This window comes from Gekko japonicus, unplaced genomic scaffold (assembly GCF_001447785.1).
Source record: "Gekko japonicus isolate JY-2015 unplaced genomic scaffold, Gekko_japonicus_V1.1 scaffold188, whole genome shotgun sequence".
NCBI lineage: Eukaryota > Metazoa > Chordata > Lepidosauria > Squamata > Gekkonidae > Gekko > Gekko japonicus.
In genome coordinates this window covers 1,556,946-1,581,708 of record NW_015163098.1, presented here as the reverse complement: position 1 = coordinate 1,581,708, position 24,763 = coordinate 1,556,946, and the positions used below count along the sequence as shown (strand labels likewise).

Sequence of the window (24,763 nt, the reverse complement as noted above, 5' to 3'; positions counted from 1 at the left end):
ATGATCAGTTGCAATTCAGCAGTCTCTCTTTCTCATCTCCCTTTGATATTTCTTTATAAAAGAACCGCTACTCTTAGGTCAGCAACTGAATGCCCGGAAAGGTTAAAATGTTCCCCCACTGGTTTTTGAATATTGTGGTTTCTAATACTGGTAGAAAGAGTAAAAGTCCAGTAGCACCTTTAAAGACTAACAAAATTGTGGTAGGATATGTGATTTTGTGAGTCACTGCTCAGATCTTCAGACTTATTTCCATTTATTCTTTGTATCCTCCTGGACTCAATCCTCCTGTAACAAATTGAGGTTTCCTGTCTTATTACCAATGCTGATATCTCCATGCCTCTATCACACCAATGCTGATATGTCTACCCCTCTGCATATCACACCTAATCCAATCACGCCTGCTATTGCCATTCGGAATCTGAAATCATCCTTATAAAGTTGATCTTTCCGGTACCTGGCGTTACATTTTATGGCACACATGGCTCGGCCCGACAAAGTGATATTTATGTCAGATCTGGCCCTCATAACAAATGAGAAACACCTCTGATTTAAACCATTCATGTTTATTGGAATAACTTTTTAAAAGCTCCTTTTTCTTAATCTTCAAATATGTTCTTCTTTTCCACTAAGCAAATAGATGCTCTTCACATTTCTTAGCGACCTCAATGATTTTTATTATATAGCTTTTACCTCTATGTTTGAAACTTAATCTATAATTAATTGCATTATATTCAATCTATAATTGATTGCATTATATTTAAGTTGATACATAAAGAATGCAAGGTCTTGCCTCTTTTTACAGGTCAGTGGAGAAATGTATGGCACGTCGACGGGCAGACACTCAGTTAGCTCCGAGCCGCCAGTCCCGTTTTCGTCCTTGTTTGAGCCTCCCGATTTTCAGGAGAGTTCGACCAGCCCTCTTGGGGGGAGGGCTGGATCAGGGGGCGCTTTTCTGCCCCCCCGCAATCGACAAAGCGGGGTGTGTGACCAGGACTGCCCTGAAGCCGGGCAAAAGATCGGGAGAAGAACATGGCCGCCATGTTCTCAGAGACGCTGCCAGCCGTTTTAATTCACTCGGAGTTTTGGAAGGTTAAGTTATAAGCAACACAGAAGGCTTAAGTTGAACTGTCAAGGAGGTGAGAAAGACGAAAAGAACCCTTATGAATGTGTCCCAGAGCGAGAAAGAGAGTGGCCGAGAAATTGAAGGGACATAAGTTTATCGCGTTACTCCAATGGGGGAAGGGAAGAATCTGTAGTTTTCGCATTGTGTTGGTTCTGGCAAGGAGTTAAAAACAACTGTACTTGTGATTGTGGACTTGAAAGAGTGGATTGGTATGGAGGAGGATAAGAACATAAGAACATAAGAACATAAGAACATAAGAGATGCCAATGTTGGATCAGGCCAAAGGCCCATCCAGTCCAACACTCTATCCCACAGTGGCCAGAAATACCAGTGCCATCAGGAGGTCCACCAGTGGGGCCAGGACATTAGAAGCCCTCCCACTGTTGACCCCCCCAAGCACCAAGATGACAGAGCATCACTTGCCCCAGAGTCCCTATCTATACCTTGTGGCTAATAGCCACTGATGGACCTCTGCTCCATATGCTTATCTAATTCCCTTTTGAAGCCGTCCATGCTTGTAGCCACCACCACTTCCTGTGGCAGTGAATTCCAAGTGTTAATCACTCTTTGGGTGAAGAAGTACTTCCTTTTATCCGTTCTAACCCGACCGCTCAGCAATTTCATGGAGTGCCCACGGGTTCTTGTATTGTGAGAAAGGGAGAAAAGTACCTCTTTCTCTACCTGCTCTTTCCCATGCATAATCTTATAAACCTCAATCATGTCACCCCTCAGTCGTCGTTTCTCCAAGCTAAAGAGCCCTAAGCGCCTTAACCGTTCCTCATAGGGAAAGTGTTCCAACCCTTTTATCATTCGAGTTGCCCTTTTCTGCACTTTTTCCAAAGCTATAATATCCTTTTTAAGGTGTGGTGACCAGAATTGCACACAGTATTCCAGATGAGGTCGCACCATTGATTTATATAGCGGCATTATGATATTGGCTGATCTGTTTACAATACCCTTCCTAATAATCCCCAGCATAGCATTGGCCTTCTTTATTGCAGTCACACACTGTCTCGACATTTTCAGTGAGTTATCCACTACAACTCCAAGATCTCTCTCTTGCTCAGTCTCTGCCAGTTCAGACCCCATCAATGTGTATTTATATTTAGGATTTTTGGCTCCAATGTGCATCACCTTGCACTTGGCCACATTGAACCCCATTTGCCATGTTGACGCCCACTCGCCCATCTTTGACAGATCCCTTTGGAGTGCCTCACAATCCTCACTGGTTTTCACCACCCTGAACAACTTCGTATCATCCGCAAATTTAGCCACTTCACTGCTTACTCCCAACTCCAAATCATTAATGAACAAGTTAAAAAGCAGTGGACTAAGTACTGATCCCTGTGGTACCCCACTGCTTACCCCCCTCCACTGGGAGAACTGCCCATTTATACTCACTCTCTGTTTTCTATTAATTAGCCAGGTTTTGATCCATAAAAGGACTTGTCCTTTTATCCCATGATTTTTGAGCTTACTTAGGAGCCTTTGATGAGGAACTTTATCAAAAGCTTTCTGGAAGTCAAGGTAAATAATATCTATTGGATCCCCCTTGTCCACATGTTTGTTCACCCCCTCAAAGAATATTAGCAGGTTAGTGAGACAAGATCTTCCCTTACAGAACCCATGTTGAGTCTGCCTCAATAGGTTTTGTTCATCTATGTGCCTACTAATTCTTTCCTTAATAATGGTTTCCACCAATTTACCCGGTATCGACGTCAGACTGACTGGCCTGTAATTTCCCAGATCTCCTCTGGAACCCTTTTTAAAGATGGGAGTGACATTAGCTACCTTCCAGTCCTCAGGAATGGAGGCTGATTTTAAGGAGAGATTACATATTTTTGTCAGGAGATCCACAAGTTCACAATTGAGTTCTTTCAGAACTCTCGGATGTATGCCATCTGGGCCTGGTGATTTATCAGTTTTTAAGTTGTCTATCAGTTTTAGGACCTCCTTTTAGGATGTTTTGGATGAGAGTGTGGAAGTTGAAGAGATAACAATTGAACAGTTTTTGAGAGCGCTGAGAGAGGCGGTGCTAAAGGGATGTGAGGAAGCATGCACAGAGATTAGAAAAAAGTATAATATACAAAAAGAAACAGAGGAAAAGGAACAGCAGGAGCAATATTTGGTGAAGGAGGCTCCAGAGGACGGGGAAAAAAAAGAATGGTGAATATGTCAAGGAGCAAAATCTGGGGAATGTACAAAAGGAGGAATATGTAGAAGAGACAGTTTTGCCAGGGGAAGTAGTAAGAAAGAATTCAAACAAAGAATTGCAAAGTATTGAACTAGGACTGCTAAAAGGAAATGGACAATGCTTAAAAAGGGAAGGAGAGAGAGAAAAAAGGATTAAAAGAAGGAAACTACGTGCGTGGAAATTTAAGAGAGATAATAAATCCTGGGAAACAGAATAGAGAAAAATCAAAGAGAAGAGGCATGGAGACCACGGAATATTTAAAGAACATAGACATATAGACATGCTGAGGCAGAAAAATAGATGGCAGATGTTTAAAAGGAAGTACAAGCCATATAAGAGATGGAAAAGAACAGTCTTCATTGGATATAAGATGGAAAATTGACCTAAGACCTGCTTATTTATATATTTATTTTTGTTAGAGGTAAAGGTGTTAAGATAAAAGGTGATGGAAATATTAGGGTGGATTAATCATGCTCAAATATATTGGAATATTGCGATTAATAATTAAATTTGGGATTAAAATGAGTTTGAGTAATAATAGGAATTTGCAAGTTAAAATTGTGTACTGTATTTTTCGCTCCATAAGACGCACCTGACCATAAGACGCACCTAGTTTTTAGAGGAGGAAAACAGGAAAAAGTGCTTCTTCTGCTGCTGTTCAGTGGGGAGAAAAGCCTATGCAAACCAGAATGATTCAAGAGGGCTCTTCTACACAGGCAATAGGGTTACACTTCACAAATTATTAGGGTACACCCAACACCTCCTGTCCACACATGCTTAAGGTAGGATAGCAGCTCAATATTTCATTAGCAGTGGTACTTAAGAATATCTGTTCCAGTGCAACAGAACAAAGTTTGAGTTTAGTGGCACCTTTAAGACCAACAAAGTTTATTCACATGAAAGCTAAGACCCAGAATTAAACTCTGTTGGTCTTAAAGGTGCCACTGGACTCAAGCTTTGTTTGGCACACTTTGTGTTTATTGACTGTTAGCCTTTATTTAAGCTGGTTATAGCTTAAAAAAGAGAGGGGGGAAGGGAGGGAGGGAGGAAGGGAGGGAGGAAGGAAGGAAGGAAGGAAGGAAGGAAGGAAAGAAAATGTAAGGAAAGGGAAAGAAAGAAAGGGAAAGAAGGCAGGAAAGGGAAAGAAAGAAATTGGAGAAAGGAAAAGAAAGGGAGCAAAGAAAGGGGAAGAAAAAATGGGAAGGGACAGAAAATAAAAGCCGCTGTGTATGTTTGCTTTCCCCCAGTTCTAAATTCCACCAGCTGTTTGGTTTTTTTTAGCAAAAGAAACCAAATTTATGAGCTGCCATTTGCATTTACCCAGGTCAGCTGAAGTGGCTATTCCTCTTGGGTGGAGCTAGCCGGGTACTTAAGAGACCTCTTGCCAGCCCACAGACCACTTGGCACCCATGCCCCAGGCCATACCAATTTCAGCTTAAAATATTCAGACATTCTATTCTTCATTCCCTAGGAAGAGACTTAAAACCTTCCAGTACCAGAGAGAAAGGATATGCTCAACAACCTTTTCCCTCTTCTCCCCAGAGATACATTTTTTAAAAAAAAAACCTTCAGCATTCTCCTGGCTATATTGCCCAGCATTGCAGAGGACATTTGTGTGGCTTTCTTTGTGCAGTGAGAATACAGGCAGTGATTGGCAGCAAATCCAAGAGGAAAAAAGGAAGGGGGGGAGCATGCAGCAGTGATACAGCAGTGACAACAAGAATTAGCCTAAAGACACAGCAGCCCTCACCGGCATCATAGGAAAGAACAAGATAGTGGGACTGCCTGCGGGAATCCCCCAAGGACAGTTCATTGCTCACCCACCCAACAGGCTTGTCCGATTCCCCAAGCATTCAAAATAAATCCACGGTTGATGAACAAAGTAGAATTTATTATAAAGCGATTTGGTTAGATCAGGAACACAAGAATTGTTAGGAATAACTACAGACCCCAAAGGGGGACATAATAAAGAAACTTGAATCCGTTCAGGACCAATGAGTCCAATTCCCGCTGGCGGGATTGTAGATAAAACTAGCGCCCAATTCCTTGGGAACACAACGGTTCTACAACATAAACAGGAGTTCAGTTCTCAGGCATCAAATACATAACAAGCATAGCAAACGCCATAACACCATCCCACCTCCAGCTGTGTGACCTTGAGCAGTTCCACGTGTAGCAAGAAAGAGAAAGTAAACACCTACATAGAGGGGGGAAGGAATGACCAGAGTAAAACGAACTATGTAGAACAGAACATACAACCCAATGACAGCTTGCTGACATACTGCCCATCCGAAAATACACATTAACCACCTTCTCCCGGATTCGGCGGGAGACCTCCCGGTTTGCCCGGGAACTTCTTGTGAAACTCTCTGAGCATGTAAGGGGCTCGAATAACCCCTTTTTTCACCCATTCCCGGTGCTGGGGTCCGAAGTCTACCCATTCAATCAAGTAAAACAGTTTACCACGTTTTAGCTTACAATCCAGAATATCCGCAATTTCGAAATGTTCTTCCCCTTCGATTAGCACGGGAGGAGGGGAATCCTGCGTTTGTTTCCAACGAGATGTACAAGGGGACTTTTTTAGGAGGCTCATATGGAAAACCGGGTGTAAGGATTTCAAATTTTTTGGAAGGTCTATTTCAACCGCGACTTCATTGATGAGCCTACGGACTGGGAAAGGTCCTATATACTTCCAACCCAATTTTTTACAAGGTCTTTGCAACTTCATATTCTTTGTAGACACATACACCAAATCACCAGGCTGCAGATCCCAACCCTCCACCCTACCTCTGTCAGCCTGTTGTTTATAAGCGGCTTTTGCTGCATTCAGTGTTTGGCAAAGGAGAGGCCAAACTGGTTACAAGGACTTACACCACGAACCAGCATCAGTAGGCTGCAGAGGTATGTCCCCCCCTAGGAAAGGCAACGGAGGGCAATCATAACCATATACAGCTTTGAAAGGAGACATACCAATTGAACTATGCAAAGTGTTATTGTAACAATATTCTGCCAGTGGCAGCAGGTCACACCAGTCATTTTGTTGATAGTTAGTAAAGCATCTTAAGTACTGTTCTAGAGTTTGATTTACTCGTTCCGTTTGACCGTCAGTCTCTGGATGGTAGCCACTACTAAGCCCCTGCTCCACCCCCATGATGGCCAACAGTTCCTTCCAGAACTTAGAAACAAATTGTGTACCCCTGTCCGTAATTATCTTAGCTGGCAAGAGATGGAGCCGTACAACATGTTGAAGGAACACTTTAGCCAGCTTCTGGGCCGTTGGCAGGGATGGCAGAGGAACAAAGTGGGCTTGTTTAGAAAACAGATCCACCACCAACCAAATAACAGTCTTCCCCTTGCTGGGTGGTAGATCCGTGATGAAATTCATAGAAATCACTTCCCAAGGTCTATTGGGGGTTGGCAAGGGTTTCAAAAGACCAGGGGACTTCCGCCCCCTCGGTTTGGACAAGGCACACATTTGGCAGGAACGAACAAAGTGCAGTAGATCTTTGCGCATGTGTGGCCACCAGAATTGACGGTGCAGAAGTTGCAGGGATTTTACAAAGCCCCAATGCCCTGCTAATTTGGTTCCATGGGCCGCTTGGAGGACCTTCCTGCGGAGAGAAAAAGGCACATAGAGTTTGTTTCCGGAGTAAACCAAGCCCTCCGGGTTACGTGTGCAATCAGGCAACCCCCCCAACAGTTCTTCATCAAGATGTGAAAGTTCAGCAACCTAGCGGCTGCGCCAATCCCCCCCTCGGCGGGGCGGGAGGAGGAGGAGCAGAGGGAGAAGGGGCCGTGGGAAGTCTTTGTGCTTGACTGCGAGTGACCACGGCCCCACCCAGTTGGGCGGGGTGAAAACTGAGTCCACGATGACGTCCAGCTGACTCTCATGTTGCGGGAGGCGGGACAAGCCGTCAGCCAAGGAGTTAGCCGAGCCCGGGAAATGATGGAGAGTGAACCGAAACTTAGAAAAAAAATCTGCCCAGCGCAGTTGCTTAGCGTTCAGTGATCTAGGCGATTTGAGGGTTTCAAGATTTTTATGATCAGTCCAGACTTTGAATGGAACCCTCGCCCCCTCAAGCCAATGGCGCCAGGTCGAGAGCGCCAGCCGACTAGCCGACGCCTCCTTTTCCCAAATAGACCAGTGACGTTCAGCATCCGAGAACTTTTTGGAAACGTAAGCTAGAGGGTGCAGCTTCCCATCCTCCCCCATTTGCAGAATCGCGGCTCCCATAACCACGTCAGAAGCGTCGGTCTGCACAATGAATTTTTTCGTTTCATCAGGATGTGCTAACACCGGTTCTGATGTGAACATGCGTTTCAGCCGCTGAAAGGCTGCATCGCATTCTGCCGACCATTTGAGAAGAGCCCCAGGTTTGGTGGCATCAAATCCCTTCCCCTTTGTTTTTAGCAAGTCTGTCAGGGGTAAGGCAATTTGAGCGAAGCCTTTGATGAAACAACGATAAAAATTGGCGAATCCTAAGAAACCCTGCAGTTGGCGGCGCGTTTTGGGGGGTTCCCATTCAATCACATCCCGCACTTTCCCAGGGTCCATCTCCAACCCCCCCCCCCGAAATGCGGTAACCCAAAAAGTCAATGTTGCGGGAGGCGGAATTCACACTTGGATAGCTTGGCAAATAGTTTGTGCTTATGTAACGTTTTCAGAACTTTTCTGACCAGTTTCACATGTGAGGGGAGGTCCTGAGAGTACAGTAAAATGTCGTCAAGGTAAATAATAGCCCCTTTAAACAAAAACTCATGGAGGACCTCATTTATCAGGTTCATGAAGACCCCAGGAGCCCCCTGCAGACCGAAGGGCATCACGAGGTATTCAAATTGCCCTAGGGGTGTATTGAACGCCGTTTTACTTTCGTCACCTTCTTTTATTCGTACTCTGAAATAGGCGTCGCGCAAATCGAGTTTAGAGAACACCTTCCTTTTGGACGCCTCTGTTAACAAGTCTTTAATCAAAGGGAGAGGGTAGGCGTTTGAGGTCGAAACAGCATTCAGCCCCCTGTAATCTGTACATAAGCGAAGGCCCCCATCTTTCTTTTTCCGGAACAAGACAGGTGCCGCAAAGGGGGAGGAGGCAGGTCTGATGAATCCTCTAGCCAGGTTTTTATCAATGAAATTATGCAATTCGGCTTTTTCCGCAGGTCCCATGGCGTAATTTTTCCCTTTCGGGAGTTTGCACCCCGGAAGAAGTTCAATGCTACAGTCAGTTTTACGATGGGGAGGCAACTCGTCTGCCTCTTCCTCCCCAAAAACTTGCGCCAGATCGTGGTATTCCGGGGGAAGGGCGGTCAGTTCTTCCGGAGACAGGACCGCACAGGGGAAGTTTATGGCGGGAGGGTTACCCCACCCTCTGTCCCATCTGTGCTCCGAGCACTTTGGTGACATAAATTGAACCTTCCCCTCCTCCCAAAGTATGTAAGGGTCGTGGCTGAAGAGCCACGGGGCACCCAAAACCAATGCGAACTGCGAGTCTGGGGTGACTACAAAAGTCCTGAGTTCCCAATGTTCACCAGCCCCCAGCCTCAGCGGCATTGTTTCATGAGCGCACGGTTTCATGGGCGCCCCATCCATCTGCGTAAAGATGATGGGGGATTTCAGTTTGTGGATGCCCGCTTCCAACCCAGCTACTACATTAGGGCTAATTTAGTCTCTCCCACACCCCGAGTCAATGAGTGCCTTCACCCGCACGTGGGTCCCCAGAATTGGGTTGATTAAAGACACAGTCACAAAGAAAAGAGAGGGGGTTCTCTCACCACAATAGGCGCCTCCGATGTAAAGTCCCGTTGATGCGCCGCCTCTACAACAGGACGTTCTCGTTTCCCGAAACCTCAGGTTCCGAATTGGCTGAATCTTCCGGGTTGGTTTCGGGTGCCGCTTGCAGTGCCTTGGAGAATTTGGGTTTAGCGACTCCTTTTTTCGGTGGGTTTGCCGGCTTGGTCTTGGACTGTGGAGCTTTGTCCTTTGGTGGGCGAGTGAAGTGGCCCTTCTCCCCACATCTAAGGCAGAGCCCCATTCTCATCCGCAGGACTCGTGCTGCTTCCGATAGTCGTGGGGTTTTTGGTTTCGGGGCGGGCACCTGGTTTACCTTCCCTCCGCTGGCTGCCAGGTCCAGGCGCAATGTTTGCAGGCGGCTCTCAGCGTTCTCCACTTCTTGGGTCCACGCCGTCAGCGAACGGGGATCTACTGACTACAGCACCGTCTCTCTGATTTCCGGGTTCAGTCCTACCCGGTACATCTCGACCAAAATGTGGTCTGGCCAGTCTCATAGCTTTGCCGCTTGATTCTAGAACTCCGCTGTATATTCTCTGACGGACCGGCGTCCTTGCTTAAAGGTGCACAAGAAAGCTTTGGCTCTCTGGTCTGCATTCACGTCCTCGAACCGGGTTCTTAGTGCCCACATGAACGCCCGTAAATCGAAAAGTTCTGGGCCCCTGCTGTTGTGCAACCCCACATACCAGGTCGCTGCCGCCCCTCTTAGTCTCGCGGCAATTACATCGATCCGTCCACTGTCATCCCGGAACAGGTGACCGTGCTGCGCTGCAAACTTTTGCACCCTCACAGTGAAGAAGGCGAGTTCGTCCGGGTTTCCGTCAAAAGTAGCTTCCAACAGGTCCTTTGGCTGCGCCTGTGGTCCCATCAGCCTGGGTCACGGCGCCCCTGGCCCTCCCGGTAAGGGAAGAGCAGGTGCCGCCGGGGCTCCCGGTTGTGCCGGCGGGGCCAGTGGTTGCTGGCCAGGCGGGACCTGTGGTTGTTGGCCTGGGGGTGGTGGTGCTTGTAGCGGAACTAACGGTGGTTGCAGCGGTTGCTGGAGAACTTGTGCCGCCGCCGCTTCTGCGATGCGGATGTCCACCATTCCCGGTAGTGCCTCGAAGACGTCAGCCACCGTCCGCATTAGCTGCTGCAAGGTCTGGTCTAGATCCTCGAGTCGGTCTTCCACCGTTTCATGCTGCCCGGCTCGTGCCAGTCTGTTCTCCCTCTCGCTTGGCCAGTCCATGTTCAAGAGGTCTTCCTCTCCTCAGTACAATCCTTGTTCGTATGTGCTCTCGTGGAGCCCGCTCCCGCGGTGCGAAAAAGTTTCTCGTGTGCTCCGCGAGTCAAACCTAGTCCAGTCGTCCCAGGCGGGTACAGCTCCCGTGCCCCATCTGGAAGGGGTCGGAGGCGGCCACGTGAGGGGTGCATGTCTCGGCACGGCTCCTCCTGTTGCCCCCGTCGCTGCTGCCGAGGCCAGTACCGCCGGAGCTGTGGTAGCAGGTGGACTGGAGGTTACCGGTGTGGATCCCTCCGTTGTTGGTAGTTTCTCCTCGGCCCCGCTCATGATTGCTCAGATTCGGGGTGATGAAGAAAATGGGGATTCCTAATAAAATGTCCGATTCCCCAAGCATTCAAAATAAATCCACAGTTGATGAACAAAGTAGAATTTATTATAAAGCGATTTGGTTATATCAGGAACACAAGAATTGTTAGGAATAACTACAGACCCCAAAGGGGGACATAATAAAGAAACTTGAATCCGTTCAGGACCAATGAGTCCAATTCCCGCTGGCGGGATTGTAGATAAAACTAGCACCCAATTCCTTGGGAACACAACGGTTCTACAACATAAACAGGAGTTCAGTTCTCAGGCATCAAATACATAACAAGCATAGCAAATGCCATAACGCCATCCCACCTCCAGCTGTGTGACCTTGAGCAGTTCCGCGTGTAGCAAGCAAGAGAAAGTAAACACGTACATAGAGGGGGGAAGGAATGACCAGAGTAAAACGAACTATGTAGAACAGAACATACAACCCAATGGCAGCTTGCTGACAAGGCTCCAGACAGTGTTTGCAAAAGTAGTGGGTTTCCCCCACGCTTCAGAACAGACCAGCTGCTTCCTATGAACCCCTGGGGCAAAAGAGGTAGCATGAATCCCAACATCTAGACCCACAAGCAAGCAGTGATTTCCTGCCCCTAGTTCCAATGCACTCAAAAGATAGAGAAGTTTGCTTTTAGGCTGTTCAAAGAGCAGTAAACAAATCTCCAGAGACAAGGTAGAGAGCCACAGATCCTCAGCACCCCCCCACACCCATCTGTTAAAAAGGAGCTTGAAGACTTACATTTTAAACGACACGTTCTCAGGTCCATTAAGCACATAAAAAACGAAAGTAAACCAAGAGCTCCAAGAGGACCAAACAAAATCACACAGAAATTAAGGGAAGAGCAGACTGTTCCATTGGGAGGGGGGGAGAAGGCTGAACGGGGTTTGGATCTCCAGAGCTGTTCTGGAAAGAGAGAGAGCTGTCTCAGCCCCACCTACCTCGCAGGGTTTATGTTGAGGGGAGGGGAAGGGAAGGGAAGGGAGACTGTAAGCCGCTCTGAGACTGTACAGAAAAAGTCTATTCGGAAATCCTTCCTGCCTGGGCCAGATGGCCTTAGCTGGTGACACTTCAGTGAGATTTTTGTCACAGTGAGATTTTTGTATAACAACACAGGGGGCAGCAATGAAATGACAATATACAGAACAGTTGCTGCAAAGTGCACACAATTATAAGAATAATAGACAATGATTAAGCTATAATACTGATGAGCTTCATGATGTTTAATCTTTGCTCTTAACAGCAAGGCACCATCAAACAAGGGATGATGACATCAAGATGAACGGACAGGACGAACTTCTCGAGTTACCATTCGTTTTGATGACTCTTCTTCCAAAGCTCTTAGCTAACAAGTATAAGTTCGTCCGATTGAAAGGTTATTCTTGAATTCAGACGCCTTCTTCCAAAGCTCTTAGCTAACAAGTATAACCTTTCAATCGGACGAACTTATACTTGTTAGCTAAGAGTTTTGGAAGAAGGCATCTGAATTCAAGAATATCCAGCAGTTGATTTTATTGTACATGGATACAGAATTGAGACCTGTATGATAAAGAGTCATTGAAACGAATGGTAACTCGAGACGTTCGTCCTGTCCGTTCATCTTGATGTCATCATCCCTTGTTTGATGGTGCCTTGCTGTTAAGAACAGTGAGATTTTTGTCACCTGAGCAGATGGCCAGGCCAGGGTAGAGGTGCCTTCCCAAGCATGGGAAGAGCTATGTCCAGTACATTAGCACATCAAAAGCATTCCCTGACATGACACATAGACACTTGAAGAGGCTGGAGTTGGAGTAACTGAACCGCAGACAGGATTCCCAACTCCTAGCTAATCAAAATATACCTTGCCTGGCAATGCATGGTAACCAAAGATTGGGCACGCCTCCCCACTCTCTCACTATTGGGTAAATGGCCATACCTGGTGGTGACGGAAGGGGGTATAAGGGCAATAATCCATATGGGAAAAGAGGAGTTCCCCTCTGGATACAAAGAGTTCTTTTGGACTGCCTGCGTGCACTGAATAAAGATAATATATAATCAATATTATCTGGACCTGCTTCCTCTGTTGCAACCTGATTTCTAAGACTGAATCTTGTGACTAAACCGTTCACCTAAGGAGGCCACCACTGTGTTAATTAATTGTTTACAGCCCTAGTACAGAGCTGGTAAAATTGGTAAGACCGATAAATCAGGCAGGAGGTGGGATCTCTGATTTTGACCTTAGTGGGGACTTTTTGTGAGAGATCCTGGTGGCAGTAACTACTGGTAAAGCCTGGAGAGTGTACAGACATTCTCCTGGGGTATGTTTAATTGTTGCTGAATGCTTGGTTTAACTCCCATCCCTGGACTGGGGTGAGAGAGAAACCTTGACAGAGACTCCTTCAGGTTGTGAAGTGCGGGAATAAATCCAATCTCTTCTTTTGCTTCTTCTTTGTCAACTTCATCTATCCTTTTTCATTGCTTCTTTGATTTCCCGATGCATAACAGGTACCTGTCAGAATTGGCTAGAAAGGAGATTTAACTTTTCCCATAATGGTACTGAGGTTACACCTGGCAGAGTTTAATCTTCTTTTTCTGTTTTAGGGGGGCTGGGGGTACAAGGGCTTCATTTACTTCCAAAAGGTACTTCCTAGCCACAGTCCTGTTTCTTCAGGGTTTCATTTTGTTGATCCTCAGCAATCTTCCCTCCTTTGCCATTCTCTCCAAAGGATAATCTACTGGATTTAGCAGATGCAAACCTCCTTCAATCATTTCATGCCTTACCCTTTGAGGAACAAGGCAATATAATTTCCCAGTTCCAGAAATTACAGTACACACTAGTACAAATTAATCAGGATCAAAACCAGCCAAACTACCTTAAAAGGCTCTCATTGGATGATACATACAGGTCCCCTGATAAGAGAGCCAGTTTGGTGTAGTGGTTAAGTGTGCAGACTCTAATCTAGGAGAACCGGGTTTGATTCCCCACTCCTCCACTTGCACCTGCTGGATGACCTTGGGCAAGCCATAGTTCTGGCACAGCTGTTCTTGAAAAAGAGCAGCTTCTTTCAAGAGCTCTCTCAGCCCCACCTACCTCCCAGGGTGTCTGTTGTGGGGAGGGGAAGGGGAAGGAGTTTGTAAGCTGCTCTGAGTCTTCTTCTTCTTCTTCTTCTTCTTCTTCTTCTTCTTCTTCTTCTTCTTCTTCTTCTTCTTCTGATAAGAACAAGAATATTAATCAATCTTTAGCCAACCCCCTACATATAATCACCCACTCTCTGACTAGTAAGAAGCCATGTGATCCAAGCCCGATAAAAGGGAAAACTCTGTTCCTCTCGAGCCCAAAATTATAATTAATTCAAGGAATATCCCCAAGTTGCCAGTACTAGATACTTCAGTAGCTAAAAACTGACTAACTGGGACTCGTGGACTTCATATTCTGAGTTGGAATATAGTTGGCTGGGCCATGAGAGTTTGTTGTAAAGATACCAAAGCTTTATGGCTTCTTTTGATATTTTCTTCAGGAGATCCGGTTTTTTGATGAACCTATCGTTCCTGGTTATTTTACACTTTATCATAGAGCAGTCCGGGGGGGGGGAGGCCACAGGGGGGCTACTTTGTTTACTTTCAACTAGTTTGAATACAGGACCTTGCAACTCCTGGTGGCAGATAATCTGATTATTGTTTTTTTAATTTATTGTTTACATTCTTCCATCCACTCCTAGTATAATGATTCAGAGATGGGACCACATGGGAAAAATTGTCCATGACTCGCATTCTCATTTCCTGAGGGGCCATTAGTTCTAGCAGAGGACTTTAATGCAAGTGACAACTATACACTTTCCTCTAAACTATTAGGCCCTGATAATGATGAATCTCTCAGCCCTGACTGGCATAATAGGAAATCTAAGGACAATGTAATAAACAGAGGTCGTTTGGAGCTGGCTAAATTTCCAATTTAGATAAACTTTATTCTATTAAATGGCTATTCAGATGTTGATGGAGCTGGTGAGTTCACTTACATGAGTCCCAAAGGAGCCAGTGTAATAGATTATATCCTGGCCCCTCTTGAATATCTCTCCCACTTTGAGTTCCTAAAAGTTGGCGATTACATGGGAAGTGATCATCTCCCGGTCTCCTTTTCTATAGATTTATCTTTAGAACATTACAGCTTCCCTCTTCTCAAAATCAAAATAAAGTTTGTCGATGAATTGGAGCTCCAGCTCTAGAGACAAGGCTTGAACTGTAAATGGTTCCATCCCTTGTAATATTCTTGTGAACAGGGTTAGGGTTAGGGTCTGTTTCACTGCTCAACTGTTTGCATAATTTGGATAAGGTATTAAAATTGTTCAGGCAATTTTACATGAAAAAGAACCTTGATAGGACACCCTTCGAAGTTAAGAGGAATAGTTGGTTTAATGACTGTAAAAGAATGAAAAGGCAGATTCAACAGAAGCATTGTGAGTTCAAAAGTAACTGTACAATACCAGCCACCAGAGCTGGTGGAACTGAAGAAAATGTACAGAGAACTGATCAAATTGTGGAAATGGATGGCCCTCAATAAGGAATGGGGATATCTTTTTCATCTAATAACAACTATAATATGGCCTTCTGGTCTCTCATCAATGCTGCTATTGACCTCAAGGACAAAAGACTCCTAGGACTCATTCAACAATTATATTTGGTTTCAACTGCCCAAGTACAATGTGGATACAAATCCATTTAATTTGGAAAATTCAGCAGAAGCATTGTGAGTTCAAAAGTAACTGTACAATACCAGCCACCAGACCTGGTGGAACTGAAGAAAATGTACAGAGAACTGATCGAAATGAGGAAATGGATGGCCCTCAATAAGGAATAACTATAATAACAACCTTCTGGTCTCTCATCAATGCTGCTATTGACCTCAAGGACAAGAGACTCCTAGGATTCATTCAACAATTAAATTTGAGTTCAGCTGCCCAAGTACAATGTGGATACAAATCTATTTAATTTGGAAAAGGGAGAACGACAGGGATGCTTGTTGGTGCCTTTTTTGGGGTTTAATTTATATTTAAATGATGTAGTGACAATCTTTAATGACTGCTGCCACCTGCCAAAATTAGCTGAGATTGGGGTGCCTATTTTGCTCTATACACATGATGCCGTGATCTAGTCCCAAACTAGGGTCGGACTGCAAAGGGTCTTGCAATCTTTGTCTAATTGTGTGCAAGTTTTTAATTTGGAAGTGGTTCCCCTCATCCTTTATGGTTTAGCTATTTGGATTAAAGCTATTTCTGATAACATTGATCAACCTTTAGCCCAGTTTTAAGGAAGATACTGAATATTCCCTGCTGTATGTCAAATGTTTCGACAGATATACTTGGAAGCCAGAACATGGCTTTATGCCTTTACACTGAGATTAAAGCAGATGATTGTGTGCCAAAGATGATTTGTTAGCCACTCTGAATCGAGATACCCACAGATCAACTTGGATGAACACCCTGGTTGAGAAATTGATGATAGCTGGAATGTCGATTAATGATATTTTTGAGATGGGCATAGCCAAAGCTTTTTCTTTGATCAAAAAGCTATCCTAGAAATCGATTATAGTAGTCTGATCCTGAGACCCCACAGAGTTTGCTCACCTTTTGGTCTTTCCCAAGATCTTTTACCGCCCCCCCCCCATATGTACTGTCTTACCATACCACGTTACTGTAGAGCTTTCTTGCTTGCAAGAGGAATACCTAACATGGTTTTACAGGGAAGATATTTTGAATAGGTCGTAGTCTGACAGTATCTGCCCCTGTAGCCGAAATAGGAACCTGAATGCAGGTTCCTTGAGAATATAAGGGATTACTATATTAAGCCTTTAATCAACCAACCCTCCCCCTACACTCTGGAAACCCTGGCTCTTTTGCTCAGCAATAAGGATCCTAGCAATTTCAACATTTGTCTCAGTCCTTTTAGCCCTTGCATGAAAAAATAAGAAGCAAGTATCTGTGAATCAACGAGCTTCTAAGAGGATCAAAGGAAAGGAAACGTGGATGGATATTCAGAAATGCCTAGATTCCTTGTCAGAAATATTCTTGCTCGGAACAGCAACAAACATTAAGTGGATTAGCTGTTGTAGATTTTCTGGGTTGCCTGGCCACAGTCTTGGCATTGTAGGACCTGACGTTTCATCAGTAGCTGTGACCAGTGTTCCCTCTAAGCTGTGTGAGCTAGCTCACAGTTTTTTAGCCTCCGGCTCACACGTTTTTGTCTTAGCTCAGGGAGGAGGGCTCCAGAGCAAACTAATTTATGCAGCAGCCAAATCACTCGCTCATAACTTTCACGCCAGCAACTCACAAAGGAGAATTTTTGCTCACAAAACTCCATAGCTTGGAACATTGGCTGTGACTGGCATCCTCAGAGGAATAACACAGAGAGACAGAGTACAGCTCTACATACTACATTCTACAGCTCTTCCTCTGGGTGATAATTCTTTGCTTTGAAGTAAAATAAAATTTATGGCATGATTGTTTCATCACCCATAAATGCTTGTCAGATCTTCTGGGTGAATGTCTTTCTGCCCAGGGATCTATTTGGACATCCTTGTTTCTCAGGGTATAAATGATAGGATTCAGCAATGGAGTCACCAGTGTGTATGTGACAGAGATAAATAGGTCCGCATTCATAGTGTACCTGGATTGGGGCCTCAGGTAAATAATGGAAGCACACCCAAAGTGCACAACCACCAGAATGAGATGAGAGGCCCTTCTGTGGTGAAGATTTTCAGGATTGTGTTTAAGATAAAAAGATATGAGAGAATGACCAGAAGGAATGAGCAAAATACGGACACATATTGGTCATACCCCATCGTTGTAAGAAGCAGACAGTTTGTGTTTCCAAAGGCCAGGGACATATACATCTAAGCAGCACAGCCAATGAATGAAATAGTTGCTTTTTCTCTCAGAAGATCTGCAAGCATATTGGGGATAATAATAAGAGTATAACAGATTTCTGAATTGGAGAGAATGGCGAGGAAGAAGTACATGGGGATGTGGAGGCTGGACTCGTGTCTTATCGTTGTGATGATGATGACATTTCCGACCCAAATAGCCAAGTACATGACGGTGAATACCACAAACCATGGCACCTGCAGATCTGGGAAACTGGAAAAGCCAATGAGGATGAATTCTGTGTCCACGCTTTTATTTTCTCGTTTCATTGGTGTAGAACCTGGAAAGAAATCATTATATTCTCATTGACAGTGCCGGTCAACAGGAACGTTACATTCATTTTTTAAAAAAATAAATCTTTTTATTGTTTTTGTTAAAAGCATTACATACAGCAAATACTTATTGATTATAAATTAATAAAGATAATTACTTACAGTTTAACATCTATTCGCACCATACAGCACTTATGAATTACTGCGAGTCTGACCGTTTTAGGTTACCTTCTATACCCTATAAATATAACCACATGATAAATCTGCTTAGCAGGGAGAATTTCCTTCGTTACCATGTATTCTAACACAGGGGCCCAAATTCTAACAAATTTGGTGTATGTTGGGGTGTTACTGTTATTCGCTCTCATCAAGGAGTCCATATGTTTTGCTGTCTCCCCTATTGAGTGACCACAGAATATCTTCTATTGAAAGAATCAACAAACCTAGTTTCCCCCCTTCCCCCATCCACAATGAATTAATATCTCTATAACTCTATAATCAAATAAGTACTCAAATTCTGTACTTTTATCAAATTATTTTAGCTCAGCAATAAATAGTGCCCAGTTTAGCCAAAGCAACAATAAATCAGTCATTTTAGGCACGATCTTTAGGACTGGAACCACTAATAAATAGTTATCTTCTTATGAAGCCCTCTGTTTGGGGGACCTGACTAAGGCGTCTGACAGTATCACTGGGAATACTGTGTGCAGTTCTCCTTGCCATATATCCAAAAGGTTTATTACCAAGCTGGCAGAAGTATGAAGGATGACAACCAAGATTATTAGGGGGTTGGAACACCTCTTCTATGAGGAAAGGATGGAAAGTCTGTGACTTTTCATTCTAGGGAAAAGACTGCTAATTGGCACATGATATAAGTTTTCCCACTCCTATAAAAACTTGGGGCCTTACAAATAAATAGTAGGATTCACTGCCAGTGGAGCTAGTGGTGGTCACAAGCAGAGCTTTAAAGGGGATTTAGGCAGATTTATGGAAGGTTCATCAATGGCTTCTAGCCACGGTGACCAAAGGGAGTCTCAATATACGGAGGAAACAAACCTATGGATACCAATGCTGGGGGGCAGTAGTTTTGGAGGGCTTTGGCCTCTGTACCCTGTTTGTTTGGCCCTTTGAGGTGTCTGGTTGGCAACTGTGTCAAACAGTATGCTGGAGTAGATGCAACAGAGGTCTCATCCAGCCGGTTCTTTACGTCCACTTCAGTCTAGAAACTCCATTCGGGAGTTTCACTAGCCTTTCTCAAGGGTGGGGCTTTGTCATTGTTTCAGAAGTTCAAACATTACATCATGGGAGGATGTTCTCAAAAGTTGATTTGCACAAGAAATTAGATGATCATTGCAATAACACTGGAAAGTGGCCAGATTGCCCTATTTGATGGCTTAGGAATTGTAGGAGGTTTAAAATATATTAAGTTGTATGCTGTTTTACAAGCACTGACTATCTTGGCACCCATAACAGTCTCAGGAAGCAAGCCTCCTGGCAGGATTACATAGCTCACAGAGCGCCTTTGACATTTTACCTGTCTTTAATATCCTTGTAGACAACTCACTGGATCTGTGCCTGATTTAACACACAGTCTCCCTTTTTTCTTCCTAACATTCTGGGTTTACAAAGGTGTGTGTTTGTATTCCCAGTGCTACTTCCCCATATCTTGTGGTGTCACATGGCCCAAGACTTAAAGGGAAGGTCTTGGGGAAATGTGGGGTGGTGAGGGGAGAGACAAGGTCCGAGTTCAGACTGGCAATTTGAAGCGCTAGGGAGTCGTGGCAAAGAAGACCTGGAACAGACCCAGAACAGACCCAGAACAGCTTCCCATTCACACTGCAGTGAATGAAGCAGGAGGATACCGTGGAGGAAGCGCAAGGGAGCATTTGCACTGTTGGCCAACCCCTGGCGAGCTGTTAGTGGCTGTTTCTGTGCGCGAAAACAGCCAGCACCTATTATCAATGACTGCGGGTTGTTCCCACCTTAGCAGTGCTTGCGTTCACACTCAGGGAACCGGAATCAACCCGCTCTATACACGGTATGCTACCACTTTTACCTGATACTATTTAAACTCATGAGGGAAGCGGCACAAGATGGCTTGAGTACGGCTGGGGGATGCCTGAAAGATGTGCCTGTGTGAACCCGCCCCTTTAATCCGCTACTGAAATGCTCCTGAAATGTTTGGCTGCCGGGCCAAACTGCCAGTCTGAACTCGGCCAAGGACTCAGCAGAGAGTGGCGCTGTGTGTGAAGGAATAGACTCGCAAGCCCCTCTTCATTCCAGAAGGTTGGAGAAGTCCCCTCAGCCATGCCATCCCCTTTCCTTAGGCCCTAAGGGCATACCATACTTCTCGCTGGATAGTAAGCATTGCCTCCAGAAAACCTGACAGTATGTTGTGCTACATGGATTTGCACATCTAGCCTTTTGTATCTGTATTGCTGTTTAGAGGCTCCTCCTAGTTGCCACGCAGAATCAGTGACTAGATTGAGTTTCAGTCCTCTGTTAAACCTATGTGACTTTAATGTCTATCGTAATTAGCCTCTATAGTTGAATCTGTGGTTCTGTTTCCCAGGAGGCTTCAGGACTCTGCTCAGTGCTGAGGCCTTCTGGTACAGATAAATCGGGACATGATTTTCACCTCATGTGACTTTTGCCTTCTGGGAATGTTTATACATTGCAGAAGTCAAGTCGCTATCAAATTCTAAGCAGATAGAATATCTGTAACTAGCTTTCTTGACTCTCTGAGTCAACCTAGCTTAACCCTGACTTTCCTGACCCTAGAGATAGAAAGGGCTGACTTTGTTGTATACATCAGAGATGTATGTCATAAGCTTGTCACAGACTTGACTGGCAGCTAGATTCTCTTCTGTGGTTGGAAAAGGGTACTTAATGTCTGAATGTAGTTTTGTTCCATGTTGTTCTGGCCAACCACCCTTCTGTTATGGGTCTTGACAGAGTACCCAAGGATATCCTTTATAGAATTACAAGTGCACTGTTTACGTATTGAGGTTGTGTTGAAATATTCTGTGTTGAATACTGAAATGCTACAAAACCGTTTTCTAACTTAAGAGTGGTTTACAATAATTCTTTCTCTCTTGGTGCAATTGGGAAGCCAGCTTCCCCCCCCCCCCCAAAAATGAACACAGTGGGGATGGGCGTGCACAAAAACGGATTCCTACACCCCTAATTTTCCCAACAACTAGCTAACACAAGGGTGGTCTATCACACTTTCTCACTTTTGAGCTATTGCACCCTTTCTTTCTTTTTTTAAAGTACCCGAGGGTACACTTTTATTATTTTTTCCACACGCACGAAACATATCCTTGGGCATCTTTGTTCCTCAGGCTGTAAATGACAGAATTCAGCAGTGGAGTCACCAGTGTGTATGTGACAGAGATAAATAGGTCTGCATTCATAGTGTACCTGGATTGGAGCCTCAGGTAAATAACAGAAGAACATCCAAAGTGCACCACCACCACAATGAGATGGGAGGTGCAGGTGGAAAAGGCTTTGCAGTGGGGATTTTCAGGATTGTGTTTAAGATTAAAATATATGAAAGGAGGATCAGAAGGAATGAGAAAACTACCATTAAAATACTAATAAGAAAACTGACAATTTCTCCTATATAATTTCAGGTGTAGGCCAGCTGCAGTAAAGGTGTTAAATCACAAAAGAAGTGATAGATTTTATTCGGCCCACAGAAGGGCAAGGTAAATATGGAAACTGTCACAAGCGTAGAACAAAGAAAACCAGTTGTTGCTGAAAAGACCACAAGTTCGGTACAGAATCACTGATTCATCAGAACTGGATAATGTAAAGGTTTACATATGGACACGTATCGGTCATACCCCATCACCATGAGAAGCAGACAGTTTGTAGCTGCAAGTGCCAGAAACAGACACATCTTGAGTAGCACAGCCAATGGATGAAATACTGGCCTTTCCTCTAAGAAGATTTATAACAATGGTAAATGTGTAGCAGATTTCTGAACTGGAGAGAATGGAAAGGAAGAAGTACATGGGGATGTGGAGGCTGGAGTCAAGCCTTATTGTCGTGATGATGGTGCTATTTCCAGCCAAAATGTCCAAGTACATGATGGAGAAGACCACAAAGAGTGGGACCTGCAAGTTGGGGAAACTGGAAAATCCACTCAGGATGAATTCTGACACAATGCTTTGATTCTCATGGTCCATCAATCCAGAATCTACGAATCTGCGAAGAAACCGTGGCACACTTACAAATTTGTGACAGTGCCATTTAACTAAAACATTTAAACAATATAGTCATATGAGGCTGACTGGAAACTCACTGAAAACCATCACTTCCTCCCCAGATCCTTTCAAGAAATCTTGTGAGATACGCATGATAGGCATTCGCACTCGAACTGTAGCAATCCCTTCATTGAAGCTATGTTAAAGATCTGGACTAAGATCTGTTCTAAGCTGGCTCCACCACACCTCTTATTAACAACCTTTATAGGCCTGTCCTGGTTTCCCCCAGGATGAGAAAGTAATTCCTTTCTGCAATGGAGAAAGGCATGTATGACTCAATTTTGGGATGTTACCAGCAAGGGGGCACTACATATGATAAATCAAAACTGAAACATGAGAACAGGATATCCTTTCCTTGGTTTGAGTATATGCAGCTCAATAGTCTTATCTCTTCATTCAATTCTGAAAGGTCCCCTCTTCGTAAATCCTTAACAAAATTTGAAAGGTTGCTGGTCAGCAAAATAAGCTTGGTTCAGGGTCTGGTCTCTACAATTTACAAAATCTTAATACAGCCAGTGTCCACTATCAATTGTCCTGGCATGCAGACTTGAATAAAGAGCTCACTGTACCCCTTTCCACACTCAGATCTCATCCCTGGTTTTATCTGAGTTCAACTTGCAACACAATACCTCGCATTTATCCCTCGTTATAACAGCATCCATTTATTCCAGGACAACTGTGGGGCAAAACCGGGCTGACCTCAATGTAATGTGGAAACAAAAAATACCCCGAGATAATTACAGGGGTAAACTTGAGTGTAGTGTAGAATGTAACTTCGGGGACAGGGTTGAAACAGGATTTAAGGTCTAGTGTAGTGCGGAAAGGACTGGAACCAAATGTGGGACTCCCCACTCACCATTTCGAGAGCTCTGAACATTTGACTGCGAAATTTCAAGGTTATTTTACACTGGTACCTAACCCCTACACAACTAGGCCATTCAAACTCCACAATGCCTCCAACCTGCTGGAGACAATGCAGGGAACGGGAGACGTTTTACCATGGTTGGAGGGTCCTGTAAACTGATGGGTAAATTTTGGACTCAAATTCAAAACGAAATCCATATAATCACTGGTCATTTGATTCCCCTATCACAGGAATTAATTCTTCTCAATCTGTGGGGAAACTGCAAAGTCTCCAAAGCAAAACGAGACTAATCATGATAATGTTAATCACAGCGAAATGTCTTATTGCATCTCATTGGAAGTCTGCACCAATTCCATTGTTGCAAGAATGGCACTTGAAGTTATGGGATTTATTCATCCTGGGTAAAATTAGGTACAATCTGGATAAATTTAGAGAAATGGCAAACTCAGGCTCCGGTCACACGGGCAGGAAACTGCGGGGGGGGAGCGTGGCTGTTTGCCCCGGGGCAAACTAAGACGCGGTTAAGGGATCAGACCTCCCCTGGAGGTCCCGTGGAGGTTCTGTGGGAAGGGAGAGGTGCTGATCACAGGACGATCCTGCGCGCAACAAAGAAGCGCGCGGTGTGGCAAACGGGTGGTTTTTTTGTCGTGTACACCAAAAATGTGCATGCTCTGTTGGGTGCTTGTGCGCATCCACGGAGACTTGGGGGAAAAACACCTTGTTTGCAAGGGGACATGGGCGGGCGCGGGATCCCCCGGGAAACACGACCAGCCGCCCGCCTCTGAGGTACTAGTTTTTTGCAGCGCGGTTTCGGCGGGAAGCCTCGGTTGAGCCACGGAAGTGCTACGCTTCCCAGATGTGCCGGTGAGATTGCGCCCGGAAACTCCGCCTGACTTCCGTCTCTCTAGCGTGGCTAATGTTCCATGTGACCGCAGCCTCAGATGCTCAAGTGTTGGTCTGATCTCTCAGATGATTGCTATGTTTTAAGTAAAAGCCAACTCTCTCTTCTCTGCTCACACTGAATAGATTGCATCTATTCCTTAGTCTAACGCACTCTTCCACTGCTGGTGTAAATCTGTGTTGTTGTTGTTTTTAACCAAAACAATTTTTATTATTTTCAACATAGAATTGTACAGTGAACTTATTCTACAAAGGTTTCTACAAAGGTATCAAATGAATACATTCAAGATTTTCAGTTACATATAAAAACTTGTAATACATAAAACTTATTATGCTTAACCATATAACATCAGTTTATATTTAACTTTTTTGATAGATACCCAGTCAAAATTATCAAATGAGATCTTATCTATTATAGGATACCATTTCCCCAAAGGGTTGTATATTTCACATTCGTTTTGATCTGTGGTATTGTAGATTGAAGAAGCGAAGTTGGGGAAGGCGCCTGGGCCGGACGGATTTACTGCAAAGTTTTATAAAAAAATGAAAGAAGAAATTGTTCCGGCCATGGAAGCTTTATCCAACGACATACGTGAGAGCAAGAAGGTGCCGGACTCTTGGAAGGAGGCAATTATCTCATTAATACCAAAGGAAGGACAAGAACCATCGAATGTGAAGAATTATAGGCCAATTTCTCTTTTGAACAACGACTACAAGATTTTTGCAAAAATTATTGCAGAAAGGGTGAAAAACTATTTACAAACAGCGATCTCAGAAGACCAAGCTGGTTTTTTACCAAAAAGACAGATTCGAGACAATGTAAGAATAGTAATGGACGCAATTGAATATTATGAGAAACACCCTGAACAAGA

The 24,763-nt window shown here is 44.5% G+C and overlaps 1 pseudogene; it reads right to left on the bottom strand.

Annotated features, from left to right (window-relative positions):
* Positions 1 to 21,148: 21,148 nt before the first annotated feature.
* LOC107106495 lies at positions 21,149 to 22,048 on the bottom strand (annotated as a pseudogene).
* Positions 22,049 to 24,763: the final 2,715 nt, after the last annotated feature.